Here is a 13,975-nt window from a genome sequence, read left to right as displayed (position 1 = left end):
GGAGAAGTTATTGGCTGAATAATTACCTTGGAAAAGGACATCAGAATTAAACAGACACCCTTCAGGAACAGAAAACAGTAGTAACAGAAGAAAAAATTGGATCTTAAAGGTCAGGAAGTATAGGGAGAATTGCCAAAGTCAAGAGTTAGAACTTGCAAAAGCTATTAAAAATAGTAATATTCTTCAGACATCAAAATAAAAGCGATCAAAGAAAGTTCAGCTGTTTTGCAGTTAGAATGGTACATAGATTAAACATAATGTAGGTACAGGCCAAGAACTAAAGGAATGCTGTGCTTCAGTGGGATGACTGAGGTGGAAGCCACAAAGACATTTGTGCAGTCAAGGCATAAATTCTGAATAATCTCTGCCCAAGAACTGCAACATGAAACCGTACATCTACTAGCAAGTTCTTTAAACAGATACTGCAAATCATGGTTACTACTATATTACTGAAGTATAGCAAGCAAAATAAAATACTCTTTGTTAATTGTTTTAGAACACACACTTTGCAAATTATTGCAGTAAGGCTAACTGAGCCAGAGTTTACTCACATGCAGTTTTTTAAGTGCAAAATAAAGACACTCTTGAACAAGGAAACGACTAAGATGCAAGATCCACACCTTGTGCCAGAGTAACTTGACATCTTGCTTTCAAAAGATACTGATATTCTAGACAACTTCTTCTTAGCTATTTGGACTTTCAGAAAATATTTCATACAGTACTATATGAGAAATTACTGAAAATGGAGAAGATGAGAATTAGTACAAGAATGGTGATATGACTGAAAAACTACTGAAAGAGGGTGGGACACTGGTAAAGTCCTAGCAGAGACAGTAATTGGCTGACGGGAGGATACTTCTGGAGTTCCAGAAAGGATTGGTCTGGGGACTGATCTTATTCAATATTTCCATTAACGACCTTGGCACAAAAAGTATGTGTGCTGATAAAAGTTAGCCACTTACACAAGTTGAAGGGACATCAAGGAAATTAAGAATATCAGGCAAGAAGAATTAGATGGAATGAATTCAGTATAAATTTCACTTAATACCCTAGAGATGATCATCTTGACAACAACAACAGATGAAAGGACAGGAGAAGAAACATAACAGCATCAGTCTACCACAGGATGACTATGAACCACCAGCACGGTACACCCACAAACAAATGCAAAAGCAAGGTGCTCCCAGAAGAGGTAAAAAATAAAGTTATTGTAGATGGGAAAACCTCTCCTAGAACAGAGTACAATTCTGTGTACTCACACTCAAGGAAGTTGAATGTGAGTAATCCAAGCTGGAGTAGAGAAGGCAAAGACAATAAATACTCCAGCGGTCAAAGGAAAGGAAAAGATAGCACAGACAGTTTAGTATATCAAAACAAAGACTGAGAGGGCTTATAATAGTGTCATGCAAATGCATGATAGTGGAGAGGAAGACATGGAGGGAGCAATAGTATTTAAACTAACAACTCCATGCTGGCACCAGAACAAATGGTTATAAACTGGTCACAAGTAGGGCTAGGCTAGGGATTAAAATGCTATTTCCAGCCATCAGAGCAGTGGGTTCTGGAACTCTCCCAAGAGGAGTAATGGGAACAAACAGTCCAAGTGGGGATTTAAGACAAGGACTTTTCAGTTTATGAAAGGGATTATCTGACATGGTACCAAGGGACTGGACATAAGACCCAGGAAACTTCTCTTAAACCTACACTTCTATTAATTGAGCCTCTGTGGCCAATTTGGTCTTTGTCTTGTCATCTGAAAGTACCCACACAGGAACCAATTAGTGCCAACTGGGATGGCAGCCTTTATGATACAGGTACCTACCCACTAGAAACAGGACCAGGCTCACCCACACGTTCAAGACAAGATATTAAACACAGCCTCTTGCTTTAATAGGCACTCTAGCCCAACCTGACCTTTGATGGTAGTACAACATGCAAGGAAATCATGTTCAAGCCACTGTCGTGGTCCCTTACGTGCATTGCCAAGAGACCACTAGTGCCAGCATCCAAACCATTCTTCCAGCTGCGGAGGTACGTACAGAATTCCCTTCAAAGGTAGTCTGCATCAAACCTCATGGGTGAGCATCTCCCAGACACTTCAGCCTCCAAGAACTCACTACTCTTTTATCCAGTCCTGTTAGCCACCTACTCAGAGGAGACCTCTGCACTGCGGGTGCTGCCTGGAACACCACACGAGAACTACTGGCCATCTTAATGAGGCCTTTTTGACAAGGAAAATTAAAACCCGAGGGAGGCAAAATGACAGAAACTGAAAGAAATATCCAGGTTTAGCAGAATCTCCTCACACTAAAACTGAAATTTTCATGCAGCTTTTGTATCATTGTAAAGACCTAACACTCAGCATTTGGGCTGGCCCCTATTGGAAAAAAATAGTACTTATAAAGACAAAAGCAAAAGGTCAAAGTCCTACAGCCCTGAAAATAGATGTGTCGGAGGGAAAAACCTGACAGGTCCTGATTGATAACCATGCTTGAGGGAAGCTGCTGGAGGAAAACTGCTGCAGCAAAGGCTGCAGGGAGTTACTGTTCCAAAACCCTGCTGCGGCAGAAAAGGCACATGTGGCTGCTAGAGCAGGAGATGGACATGGTTAATTGACTGGGAAAGTTTAGCAGAGATGGAATTAATGCAAAGGGCTCAGAGCCCAGGCGTGCAATTCCGTTACCAAGGGAAGGAACCATTCGGCTGGAATTGCAATCCATTTTCAGGTCAGAGCCTTTCCCAAAGGCAGAGTGCTCACCCCTCATCTGTTCCTCCTCTTCCCCTCCAAGGGGTGCATGGAGGAGAAGGTAGCTGGAAACAGCAGCCTGGGAAATAGACTGCCCTTTGAGGGCCAGCCAGGTTTCGACTTTGCATGGTGTGTGTTTAGCAGTGAGGAATTCGGAAGACGTGTCAGGAGAAACAGCCTCTCCTAACCCTAGAACTTTGTGGGTAAGTTAGTTGTGGAAACAAAACTAGAAGTTAATAATAGGAGAGGAGGGAATTTACTTTCAGATCTACTCAGCAGAATGAATACCTGAACCAGATACATTTGCAATCTGGTCAGATGAGAATGCCAGGAGTTAGTTACTGTGGAATCGCAGCAACAACATGGAAAAAAATACACCCAAACAATTATTTTTTTGAAGTAAAGCAGACTGCAGAGGAAGATAGGAAAGACACAAACACAAACCACAGACCAGATGACATAGATGATCTTATGCAGTGATGCGCTGCCAATATTTTGGTAAGTAGCACCCACGACTGTGTTCCTTTCAGTGAGTGTCTCAGAGTCACTTCCCTCAGTAAGGGAGGACTAGATCTGGGAACTTCTTCACTTCTTCTGCCATTTTAACAAAGGGGCTTTAAATACACTTACATATACTTACAAGTAGCCTTGTAAAATAAATTGAGTCAAACTGTTCTCACACCAACGACTTTGAATTCAATGCATGAATTGTACTGAACAGACTGTCTGGTGCGCAGCATGTGTATTTTGAAATGCAAAACTACTTGCCACTTGGTCTAATCTGGTTTATTTCCGTGGTAAAATCTTTGCACCCCAACAGTGCCTTTATCAGCTCTAGGCATAAACCACTGCCATTAAGGATGGTTTAGCAATATTTATCAGTGAACTTCTTCCATCAGAACCAGGCAGACAGCCTTAACTCACTTTCCCACTCTTCCTTCATGCTCCTAATTTCCTCTCAGCCATGGAAGTGGTACCAAGGAAGGATTCCCATTCACTTTCAACACATCACTCATATATTGTCTAACACTCAACACCAAAAGCAAAGCAATGTGGCTTCTAAACCTCCAATTCTGTCAATGGTTGACAGCATGACTAGCATGACCATCACCAAGTCAGTCAGTGCATGCCATTCTTCCCATCAGAAGAACGGAGAAAATAATCCCATGAAAGGGACTGCGATGCTTACGTTAAGCATTATTATAAAGCATTTTTCTGCTCTGGCATGAAAGTGCTACATACTTTACATTACAAATAACATGTATTTTTCCTAATTCTTTCATGCTGGAACCTCCTGAAATCCTCATTGTAGAATATGTAAAGAGAAAATTCCAGGTGGGAGAAATTTTGTAGAGCTGCTTTCTGCTCAGTCTGAAGAAATCTCACTTGGTAGAGCTACTCACAGTAGGCAAAGGTAGTCTTTCGCAGGTAAAGAGGGACTCTCCTTTAGACCTGTATTCATGCACAGAAGTTAGCTACATTTTAGCAACAGGTAATTACACTAGTGCCTCCTCTACTCAGCCTGACTAGCACGAGAGTCATACCTGACTGTGAAAATAAGCTCATGACTTATCTATGCCATACAAGTCAGGGATTAGATTTAATTCAGTAGGCTCTGATCTGCCATGCTGCAACTGCAAAACAAAGCTGCCTCTCGCTGTGCAGGGAGGCAGAACACTGAGTCTTGCTCCAAGACAGCACCAAAATGCATCACCTCATACTCCCCATCCTCCTCCAAAACACCAGGGTAGATCACAGTCAGTCCATCCTCCCAGTCCAGAAGTCATTAAAAACTCTCCTCCTCGTCCTGTATGAGGGGCCTGAAACAAACATTTCATTTTGGGAAATGACTCAGGAAGAACATGTGAGCAAGCAGAGCAACAAACAACACATAAGGTGGATATAAATCCAGATAAAATATTAAAATCATTAAAGGGTTGCTGCTCCCTGAAGGTTGGAAAAAACGAAGAGAGTTAATTAAAAGCAATCTCCACACAGTGCTGAGCTAGCCTGCCCTGATAAATCAACAGCTAGGACTGCGCTAGTAGAGGTCAATGGGGGAAAGAGGTTGGGAGGCGGAGGAGAGGAAAGCTAGGAGAAGATAAAACATTTAGCTGAGACTATCGACAAAAACAAATCAGATCTGGTGACAGAAAATTGAGAAGGGTTTTCCACATATTTCCCCCATCAACATTTTTTGGTTAGATTTCAACCTCAGGAATGCCTGTTTGCTGTCAACATAACACCAGCTAACCTGACGAAGTTGCCATTCATTTGTACCAGCACAGGAGAAGAAAGCAGCAAGCAGCATTCTGCCTGGGGAGATATTAACATCACCTTCATCCACATGCCATTTGATCACCAAGGACTAACATCACCAAAATTAACAGGGGGGAACATCCTTTTTGGAGAAGCACCTCCTAAAAATTAAAGGGTCAGTCAGATCTGATGAAGCAGCAGAAGTATCTCAATGCTGCAGTTGAACCACACCTGCAGAGAAGGAGCTCACTGAAGAGTCTTCCCATCACCAACCCTCGCCCATCACATCTCACGTGCCTCTTAAACGGCACTACCCCAACTTTAAAAGGTACTAATCTCTGAATTAAAATTGTGTTCGTGATTTATTCCATATTTCACATCAACAGGTATATATGCTAATGAACTGAAAACTTCCAGGATAAAGAGTCCATAGAAAACACAAAAAACCTACAGTCTTCAAAACAGTCTTCGGTAGTTTAAAAAAAAAAAGGAAAAGCAATCAAAGTAAGCTTGTAGGTACAAGTGGGCTCATGTTATAATTTTTTATATTGGACACTGGTGAGTGATTTATCTGAACACTCAACAGGATAGCAGCCTCAAACATGATGCAGTTTTTATTCATGGCCAAGACCAAAGGAGTTTAGCAATAAAACAGCTTTCTGAACCACTGTTTCCATTATTCTTTATTCAGATTGCATAGGTTTTAAAGTAGTCAGAAACATAAAATGTATTTGTCCCCATCATTGACTAAACACAGTCTCTCAGGAAACAATATTGAGGCCAAAATACTTGAACAGTCACAAATCCATGGATGACTTTCTTCAGAACAGTTCTTGAAGGAAACGGAAATATGGACATTACTTTTCCCTTGAAGAAATAATACTAACTTTGTGTCTTCATTATAAGTTTCCTTATAGCACTGTTCACTGGATAGTGAACTATCTGTGCTATAACTCTGGCCATTTCCATTTTTTTCCCAACTCCGTGACTCATCACGTCAGGCTGTGGATCCACAGGAACACTAGAAACTGCAAAGTTCGTAGAATCAGACCAAAAATTTCACAGCCACGTGACACAAAGCACTGAAGTGGTGTTCACTTACTCTTCCAAAACATGAAAAGTACCCAAAACACTTTCAAGAGGAAATTTTGTTCCAACAGGCATAATCTATCTTCCTGTGGCTAGCACGAAGCCAACTCAAAGCATAAAAGCAGCATAAGCATTGTACTTTGCGTTTTGGCAGGAGTAGCATGCCCACATCTGATCAGATCAAATCAGCCCTGCCAGCTGATGCGGTAGGGCAGACTGGAATTAACCAACTCAGGACATGGCCTTATTTCACTGCGCTGCACCTGATTTTCTGTGCACCGTCCAAACTATTTAGATTTTTGAGACCTACAAGGCAGGAAGCATTAAGCCATGTGTTTGTAGAGAATTTAGCACAACGTCTTAAGCAAGGCCTTGTATCTTGTATCACAAGGGAGAATGTGAGAAGAAACAAGGGGGAGAAACTATAAGTTATGTGGGGTCCCCTTCTTTTGCATACTAAGATTTCATATGCATGTTACGGTTGGCATTTTATATTAATTTATAAAAATTATCAGAAAGCAAGGACAGCATTATCAGATGTCAGACTGATACAACTCACGGTGTTGTATGAATGGAGAGATGATCCTCAGTTAGGTTGGATCAGTTCTGTCACAAGGGACTACAATATTAAATATCACTTCCAGCCTTTCTCACCAGAAGAATAACATTGATGTAGCCAGTGTCCCCATCAACACCTGAGCAGGGGACTCTCTCCCAGCCACAGCTCAGCAGAACGTGAAATTAATGACTCAGGATTTGGCAAGCGCACGCCGCTGATCACAGCCACCTAGTGCACACTCATCAGTACCCATCCCTGCCCTGCTCTCGCTGCTCCACTGACTCCCTATGAAGCCTCCCCTCAGACAGTGCTGGGTGCCAGTAAAACCTTCCATGTGGCTGGAATTGCAACTCTCTGACCGCACCCGGCTCAGGCAGGTAACCTGAAAACTGAGACGCATGCTGACATACTCCTGCTGTTCCCATACTGGAGGGGATGGGGGTGTGAGAAGGATATTTGCCAGCAGCCATTGAGACACTGCATTATTCTTTTCTGAGACATCTGCTGGGAATCTGTGGTTAAAATATGTTCTGCTGGGAAATAAACCATATATAACAATTTAAATAAAAAGTAACATACTTCTAGTAATTTAGGCTCTTAAAGATAAATAAGAATTTTAAACATTCAGTATTCAAGCACTCATGATATTTGTGTTATATGTCACTCAGACAGTGAAAATACACTGTACCATTTTGCTCTTTCGTTTGAAACAAGAAAGAAGAAAGGAAAACCACTTTCTGCTTCTCACGCACTAGTCCAGTGTATTTGGGTTTGTTTCACAAATTGTAGAGAAGTTTTTAAAGACAAGAAAGAAGCACTTCCATCTGGAAAAAATTGTTTAAAATAAAAGGATTTTTAAAGTATGCTTTATTTTAGATTGTGTTGATGAGATAACTTTTCTTAAAAGAAACAAACCAGCGCTAAAACTGGGACCTACGCTAAGGAAGCGAATAACACACCTCAGCTTCTGCATCCTGGGCAAAACTGCCAGGCAAAGCCAGAAGAGCAGTACAGTCCTAATGAAGCCCTCAGAACAGGCCTTAAGCAATGTTGCCTTGGTGCTGCTTCTCTGCACGTGGGAGTATATCACCCCAGACGGGGAATCCTCAGATCAGAGGTCGGTCTGTCCAAGGGAGAAAAACGTCAACTCCCGAAACAGATTCATTCCACTCCTACAAGTCCTCGGGGATAAACAATACAGGGATGGTTCTTGCTCAAGGCAACATCACATACAGACAACACAGTGATGAGCCCAGAATAAATACCAAGATTGTAAAATTGATCTACCGAGCAAAGAAATTCAGCTCTGGCAGGAAAGACAAAACAGAGTGAGAAAACACCAGACTCGGCAAATGATAATCCTAAAAGATGGTTTATTCGCAGCCAATGGGGGCATTGGAATGCCTCATTTCAGGACAGCCAACTGTCATAAATTGCAGAAGACAGATATACAAGATGGACAAAGTCTGCTCTTGAGAGCAACCTCCAAATACCACACTTCCAGTTTTAGGAAAGCAGAGGAAGAAATCAATTTTCATTAGGCTACACAAAGGATGAGCCACATATTACCTTCGCTATGACTCAGACTGAAGACAGAGCCCCATTTTGCTTTGTGTACTGGACTTCTGCATGGTCTGGGTAAACTATTCCCACTCGGACACTGTGAATCCAATCTAACAGGCATTACGCACCCAGCCCATTGGACATGTGCTTACCTTGAAATTATTTTACACACTCCAAAAATCATACCTTTGGGCCTCTGCAGCCCAACCCAGATAGTTCGATATTGCTTTCACACACCACAAATCATATGTTTTAAAAACTTTTTGTTCAGCGACAATTTTGTGATACAGCCTCCATCCATCCATACAACTGGACAGCCTGTGAAAGGCTAGAACACCAACAAAACAAAATTACAAAAGCACTGCAACAACTAATCATGCACGAGCAACTCATGGAAGCAGACATAACACTGTAACTAGTAACATATCATTTGAATATGAGATGATAAGACATCATCTCATATTCAAACCAGTGTATCCTTAGGTCTTCTTCACTTGGCTTCTGTGCCCCCCAATGACTTTGGTTTTATGCTCAAGTTTCCCTGCGTAAATACAATAACATTCATCCCCCATTTTCTCTGAAAGCTGGTGCCAAGATACAGAAAACATAGTTTTCATGTGGACAACAGTTTTGGTTTGAAATGTGTCACACTAGGGCTCATTTATGTTTTTAAGTAACTTCAGAGCCACAGTGGAAATGCTGTAGAGATTTTGGTACGCGATTTAATGTGCCCAACAACTCTGTTCTGTCAAGCAGAAGAAAATTCCCTTCTGCAAAGCCACATTAAAATCACCTCCCCATCACTTGCAAACACTGAACTGGCAACCTAACTGTCTGTCTATTTTATTGCTTCCACCTCCTGAAAGCAGCACTGCACATTATACTTTCATTTTAATACTAAAAATCAGCAACCTGATGCTTATGCAACAACTTCCAAAAAAAAAAAAAAAAAAAAAAAAAAAGAAAACCAGTCTTCATCAGCACTTAATCAGGACATAGGGCTGTTTCAGGGACAGGTAATGGGATACAGGACCTTCCAGTTAAGAGTCCCCAGCTTGAATTCAAGCCTGAGATCACTAATTAAATACTCTTGTCATACAAGCCCCAAGACCCATGCTGGTCTGTTGCTGACATGAAACAGGAATGCAAGCACAGACCATTTCTTCACAGGTGTCTCATGCCACAGAATTCATCATCACAAGGATGGCCATTTGGCAGCTCAGGGGTCGGAGCCGACTGTGAAGGCAATTTTATCCGAGAAGGTACAGCAATTGGAAAACCGACCGCTGCTGTGTGCTTGCAGCAGGAACGCAGAGACAGAACAGGGCTGGTAGGGTTTATAAGGTCAGCTCTAGCACTGTGCACACAAGTCTGCAATGATCTGGTCCCCAAACACCTGGCTGGGAATAAGTGTCCCCAAGCACATCGAAGTTATCCAACAATACAGTCAGCATGCAAGTGACCTAGCCTAGCATTTGAGCCCGAGTTAGCCTCTTTTGTCCCAGAGGCTGTCTTGAGCAGAAGAAAGGGAGAGCACCAGCACTGCTACTCCGAGGCCAAACTACTGGAAGGCAAGAGCTCCTCTAGTGAGCATCCAGGCCGAGAGCTATAAGGCATGAGGGAATTTCACATGCAGAAAAGGCAATGGCCTAACATATGTTCCAGTGAGTACATTTAATTGACAACCTGAAATAAAAGTCAGCTGTGGGACAGCTGACAGAGAAGGGGGGGGGGACACACACACACGGACGGACACCAACTCTGCTTCTAGATAAGACTTTGTAAATTACAAGGTCTTAATTACATTAGATGCACTATGGTACTATATGCACATCGCTAATAAGGCAGAGATGGAGGAAATGGGACTAGATGCTAAGACTGGAAGCTGAACGGCTGCATTCTAGACTTGATCTTTGAATTAGAAAGTTTCTGAACCACTTTGTCCTAGTTTAGCCATCCATAAAACAAAGGCAATAATCCTTTCTTCACAGGGGTGTTGAAAGGTTTAATTAATTAATGTTTACAAAGTCCATTGAGATTTCTGACTGACATTTGACGTAATTCAGAATACTTTTTAACTGCATTTGTTTCTTTTACTGCACCACTCAAATGTCTCCATGTAAGATATCCAAAGGAGACAAAGATAGAAAGAAAAACTATGGAGATAGGTACACAGGCTAGTGGAAAAAAACAACCCAACAAATCCAGCGCTTCAAATCCACCGCTGTCCCATCAAAGCTATCCGAATACAGCCTTTTCTACAGATGAAGAAGAATATGTTTATCCAGACACCTGCTGCCTTTCCCTTGCAGATCTGTTAAACTTAGATCTCTGGCATTTTTGCCTGTAGCACCATGTTGGTAAACAACAAGGTATTAAATGGCAGAAATAACAGGCAGTCATGTCAGGTTGATTGGATCACCAGAGGAAGTGAGGAAGAGCAAAGGGATGAAAACACCAAAAGAGAACCAGAAAGCGAGAAAAGAGTGCTAGACGGAGAAGGAGGCAAGCTGAGTGTAAGGAGGTGCCAATCATTAATAAGGGACTCCACGCACTGAGCTATTCTATGTAATGTATTCCCACAGATGCTCAGGTACACTGGAATACATTATCCCGAGAGACTAGTCTAGCATGAACAAGGCCACATATGTGTCCAAGTGCCGGAGATAAACTGAATATTGGACACACTTAAATGCACAAGCACACACAGGGAGCTGCTTGATACCTGAGCTAGGATTTCTCAGTCTCTACATTGTCCCCCATCTCAGAGCAAAACCTTTGTGTGGCCAGTTTCTGTAGGGGGCGTTTGTGGGTTTTGAGATACAATCAAAACGCAGACAGAGGAAATGCAAATGTCATTCAGCTCCCTTTCATTGTCAGGAAGGACACATGAGGATAAAATACTGTGCACTGCATCCCTTCCCCTATTATGTGTCCTACTGCTTTTGTCCTAATTTATCCCATGCATAATTTATTTACATGTGTATTGTTTCCCGATCAGCAACTTTAAAGAATAAGTGAAAATTATAGAATGTTTTATTAAACAAGTTGTTAATAAAAAATGCAGATGGTGTCAGACAGCCAATACCAATTCTGTTTCCTCCACATAGCATTAGTACTTTAAAAGGCACACAGAGAAACGCGAACCCAGCACTTGATGTCTATTGTTTCCTCCTCTCACACCCCCCAGGGGCGAGGGGAGAAGGGAGCTAATTATAAAGGGCCTAATCCTGCCCTCCCCGACTTTAGCAGCAGCGGGATCGGGCCCCCGATTCATTTCGGCACAGGCAGCCCTTCGGCAGGATCCGCCCTCTCCGGGGATCCGCCGCGACTGTTGGGAGCCCCACGGTGTCACGAAGTGCGAGGCGAGCAGGCGAGGTCCCGTCCTCCGGCGGGGCTCCCACGGCGGCGCCCGGCTGCCGGGGCCGCGGCCGCTCGCCGCTCCCCGGAGCTCCCCGCCTCCCACCCGCCGGCCCCAGAGGCCGCCGAGCCCCGGCTTCCTGGCTACCGGCAATACCCGCGAGTGGCACAAGCGTACGTGGCCTTTCCCAGCCCAGGTGAGGAGCCGTGCGCCGCGGCCCCCTTCGTGCGCTCCTCGGTCCCCGGGGTGCGCTGCCTGCGCCTGAGCAACGCCCGGCGGCCGGCCCTCGGGGGGCGCGGGAGAAGTTGCTCTCGCCTGCACAAGTATAAAACCTGCCGTCAAACGGGGGGCACGCCGCCTCTTCCCCGCGGTTTTCAGAGCGTGTTCAAGCCCACCACCCCCCGTGGGGGTACTCGGACTTCTTTGATTGACCCGCTGACAACTGCGCTCCCCTCTCCCCGCGGATTTTTATGAGGTGCTACCGCGAGGACGGGCAAATGAAAGCAAAGGTTTTCTGCCAGGACGGAGCAGGAGAGCTGATAAACATGTCAGCACCCCTTCCCAGCTCGAGGCTTTCCTTTCTCTCCGGATCGCAGAGAGACAACGACAGGAATCCCTGGAAAAACCTTCAAGTGTTTTTCCAACTCCAGCCGGAGAGTCGGGGGGAGGGAAAAAAAAAAAAAAAACCAACACAACCTCGCAGCCCTAATTTCATCACTGAGAACTCAAACGTATAAAAACACCCACTCAGCGCAGCCAGAAAGTGCAAACGGAGCGTCACCGCCAGGTACTCTGCTTCCCTGCTTTAACAGCACGAGCGCTGCCCCCGTTAGCGGAGAAGTCGTTTTAAAAAGGTTGAGACAGCTCCTCTCCCCACGTACGGTGCCAAATCCCACTCTCCCTAATGCCTTCGGGGATTAACGGCGTGCGCTGCAGACCACAAGGAAAATAAGGACGCGATCCAGAAGACGACAACCGGCTCCCGCGGTCCCCCTCTTAAAGCGGCTTTCTCCCCACATCGGGAGCCCCGGAATATCTCCGCAGCAGAAGCACCTGCCCCCTCCCGCGCCCTCGGTCGCTCCCTCTCTGCGTTCCCCCGCCAGCAGCGGGCCAGATCCCGTCCGAGCAGCCCCCGGCTGCTCGTGCCCACTCTCAAGATGGAAACACATCCAACTCTCTTTGCCACTTTGAAAAGCGAAAGCCTGTCGTATGCAAAACAGATCTCCGGACTTCCTGCCCCAAACAACGCCCGGCAGTCCCGAGTCATTCATTTCACGCAAGTCTGCTTCCCTCCCTCCCGCACAAGCGCCGAGGTGCGCCGGCAGCGCCCCCGCTGCCCCGCTCTCCCACCGCCCGTGCCGCCCCCCCCGCCGCGCAGCCGGGGAGCGCGGGGGCCGCTTCGCTCCCCCTCCTCAAGTCATCCCAACTCCGCAAAGATTCGCGGAGGCAACTCCGAGCCGCGGCCGGAGCGCGGAGGCGCGGCGCACCGAGCCCCGCCGCTGCCCTGGGCCGGTCCTGCCTCCGCCGGACCCCGGCGCGGCGGCGGGGCGAGCCCGCCCGGTCCGCGGGGGGCAGGACGCTGTCAAGTGCGCGCACCCCCGCGGCGGCCCCGCGGGACGTCGCCGGTGCCGTCCCCGCGCCGCGCTCCGGGAGCGGCGGGCAGCCCGCCGCCGCCTCCCCGCCCCCCTCCGCGCCCCGGCGCCAATTAACCGGCGCGCGAGCCGAACAATTTTTCCTCGTTAATTTCGGCGCGAGCCGCGGGGATGTGTTGCACAAAAAACGAGCGAGCAGCTGGGGCAGAAAGGAGGGCGGGAGGAGGGACCCGCCGGGAGGCTGCCGGCACCCGGCTCCGGCTGGCAGCCGGCGCCGGAAAGGCGCCTTTTTTCATATTTAAACCACGCGGAATATGTACATTTTTGATTCCTACTTACGCTTTCAGGGGGTTGTGAATGACAGTCGCCATTTTGCTACAATGTAACAGAATATTGTGTCTCGGAGTTCTAAAGGTTCGCTGAGGGGAAGCGGCCAGCCAATCAGGGCGCGGCATACCGGCCCGCCGGCCAATCCGGCGCCGCGGGCGGAGCCGGGGCTCTGCTAGTTATTAGGGGAGCTGTCAAAGCCCAGAGGTCACTCCCTCTCCGTGGAACTGGCGGCGAGCAGGTCTTAAAGGGGCAGCGCCCGTCGGCGGGGCCGCCGCCGCGCCGGGGCATCGAGGGCGGGCAGGGGGAGACTTTCCCGCAGCTCTCCGGCTCCGGCGCTAACGCACCGCGCCGGGAGAGGGAAAGCCGGGCTCGTTCCTCGTCCCTCCGCGCCGCCGCCGCTGCCCCCGCTTTCCCAGGCGGCGTGCCCCACCGGGAAAACGAGCCCGCGCCGCGCCGCGCCGCTCGCTCCTCCCGCT

General features: G+C 46.5%; 1 protein-coding gene across 2 annotated transcripts in view; it reads right to left on the bottom strand.

Moving 5' to 3' along the window:
• DPF3 (double PHD fingers 3) overlaps positions 1-13,535 on the bottom strand; it is a 142,653-nt gene extending 129,118 nt beyond the window's left edge. For both annotated transcript variants that reach the window (XM_075502867.1, XM_075502868.1), the window contains exon 1: positions 13,509-13,535. The gene's annotated coding sequence lies outside the window, so the exon portion shown is untranslated. The remainder of the gene's footprint in view (positions 1-13,508) is intronic.
• Between the last annotated feature and the right edge of the window lie 440 nt (positions 13,536-13,975).

Source organism: Mycteria americana, chromosome 5 (genome assembly GCF_035582795.1).
Source record: "Mycteria americana isolate JAX WOST 10 ecotype Jacksonville Zoo and Gardens chromosome 5, USCA_MyAme_1.0, whole genome shotgun sequence".
Classification (NCBI taxonomy): Eukaryota; Metazoa; Chordata; class Aves; order Ciconiiformes; family Ciconiidae; genus Mycteria; species Mycteria americana.
The sequence above is the reverse complement of the archived record's forward strand: the minus strand, read 5'-3'. Positions and strand labels throughout refer to the sequence as shown.